Raw genomic sequence first — 2,604 nt, forward strand, 5'->3', positions numbered from 1 at the left:
CCCCCCCCCATGCCAATCTCATTTGGTTTATCCAAATTAAAATAATGATTGATAACTGCAATTCTCACTGTCTAGTTCCAAAGATACTGCAGAGCACAGACCTGAGTAGTAGTGCAGCCAAGAAACTCTAGAATTTCTTGGGAGTCTGTGGTATTCCATGGCTTAAAAGCAATACAAACTAAATGTAGTGATAACACTATCAGTTTTTCAAATGTGGAGCCTGAATTGAGGTATTTATGTTAATATGTACTTATCTAATAAGTTGTTCATGGGTTGTTTTTTTCTGGTTCAGCAAGTATCGATAACTTTCTAGGAAACAGATGAAGTAAATTGAAATTCGAGAGCAGATATTTGGGGCCACTGCGTTAGAGCAAATGGCAGGGGAGAACTGCAAGAATTTGCCAAGATATTAACACTGATTAACACCAGTTTGGCATCTGAGTTTGTAATTGTTGACTTTTTTCTTTTAAAATCATCCAGAAAATTGATCCTTTTGTTCATTCTTATGAAAATACATTTCTAACATTTTTTTTTAAATAGTTTCCTCTTCATATTCTCTTCTATAATCACATCTGCAAGAAAAATGTGAGTTAGGAACATTAATCATTTGGGAGCCTTGTGTCTAAGTCTTTGAAGACAAAATGCTGCTTCTGCTGACTGTAGACTTTTTGCCCGGGGTGGTTTCCTCTTTCCATATAAATCAAAAAAACCCCCATACTGCTGTTCTTCCCAAATCAGGTGGGGGCAGGGGGAACCCTCAAGGAATAAAGAGCTGTTTTCCATATGATATTGCCACCATAAAAAACAGACCAGCAACAAAATCTTGAAAGATTTTTGAGAAACAATGTTTCAGCAACTTAAATGAAAAACAAAGCCAAATTATCCACCTGCCCATAGATGTGGCAAAAGCCCACACACATCACTTCAAAAACTGCTAGGACTCTGCTCTCTGAGCATCCCTTCGGATTAGGAGTGTTTCTTAGGGTTCTGCAGATCAGTTTCTAGGCTTCAGCTGTCCATACATCAGCTGTCTATAAATGCATCGGATGATAAGATTGATTAGCAACACTTGTCTCAAATTTCTGTGAAAAATATGCAGGCAATGGACAAAACTGGCTGACAGGCAATGATGTACCTATTGAAAGGCAGGAGGAAGGTTAGCTATGAAATATTGGTGTCCGGTTTTAGGAATGATGATTTTTCCAGTCTGTCAGGTGACATAGAGCATAACTGAGAAGTTACTTCCCCACAGTTACTCATCAGAGACAGATGTTTCATCCTGCATGGGTGAAGCAAGTAGAGTAATGTAGACGGACGAGGGTGAATTCCTGCATCTTGCACTTCTCATCTTTCCAGCATCTCTGGGCATCTGTCATCATCATTATCATCTGTCCAGTAGAGAAAAGTCCCTCCATCAGGTAAGAGCTTTCTTTTCCTACTTGGAAAAAGCAGGGAGTAGTGTAGATACTTGTTCTTTGTAGATAACTTGTTGTAAGAGCTGTGTTAGTATTATTGCACACAAATATTTTTATTGGCACATAAACCAATAGTGCTGCAGATCAAAAGGAAGCCTGTGTTGGTAAGCAGTATTGGCATGTGGCTGCTGTAATACCTGATTATTACCAGATAGTACTGAATAGAGTCCTCTTGTCCTTCCAGTGTTAGAAGATCTGCTGCTGTTATCCTGTATCAGAGGTAAGGCACTGAAACACAGGTGGGATTTATGCGTCCTGAGAAACTGCATCTTCTGATCCTTCCTGCTGCCTGTGTGTACGTTCACCCCTTGTCCAGCTACAGCGTGGGCCTCCTGGTGCTTAGCAGGGATGCCTCATGCAGGGGAGGGAACGGCCTGGCTGGATTCCCATTTCTGCTAGCAGCAAGAATGCTGCCACCCATCAGGTTCAGCAATCAGGACCAACTTTGGGGAACAGGGCCTTGACCTGGTGGGTATGGCTGCTGAGCTGTTTTGGTACTGATTCATGCTGGGTTAACAGCAAGATTGGGCTTTTCATTGCACTCCTAAGCTGGAAGTGTGGTGCCTGCAAATAAAGCAGGGATGTTGGTATAGGTGCATTGCCTACAGCTATGCAAGAACATTGTGGAAGAGCCAGGAATTCAGCTGAGGGCTCCTGAGCCCTGCAAGGGCTCCTCCTGCGTCTCTTTGCTAATCTTCTTCTCATATAACTTTCTACCTTGGCATGATTAATGCTCCCAATTAGTATGTACTAACCTCTAGCATTTTAATATAATAAAATAATAATTTATGTCTTAATACGGAATTTAATTTTCGCACTTGCCTGTCATGTTTCAGGCACCAGGAAGGGTCAAAAAACAGGTGTGGGTGTCTGGGGAGTGCTGGATTTGCAGCACTGGTCGTAAGTTATGAATCCCTCAAAGTTACTGTTGTTGGGTGAAGCGATATCAGGTTGTAAGATGTTGTTCTCTGAGACTCCAGAGTGAATCCTCTTGAAGTGGAAAATAAAGCAACATATAACAACTTTTTGGAAGTTGGAACTAAGTCCTTTGACTCATTTGGAAAAGGGTCAGAATAGAAACAGCTGTCTGTGACGGCAGCATTAGGGGATTAGAGGGCAGCGATTGTGC

Source organism: Buceros rhinoceros, unplaced genomic scaffold (genome assembly GCF_000710305.1).
Source record: "Buceros rhinoceros silvestris isolate BGI_N320 unplaced genomic scaffold, ASM71030v1 scaffold20033, whole genome shotgun sequence".
Taxonomy (NCBI): domain Eukaryota; kingdom Metazoa; phylum Chordata; class Aves; order Bucerotiformes; family Bucerotidae; genus Buceros; species Buceros rhinoceros.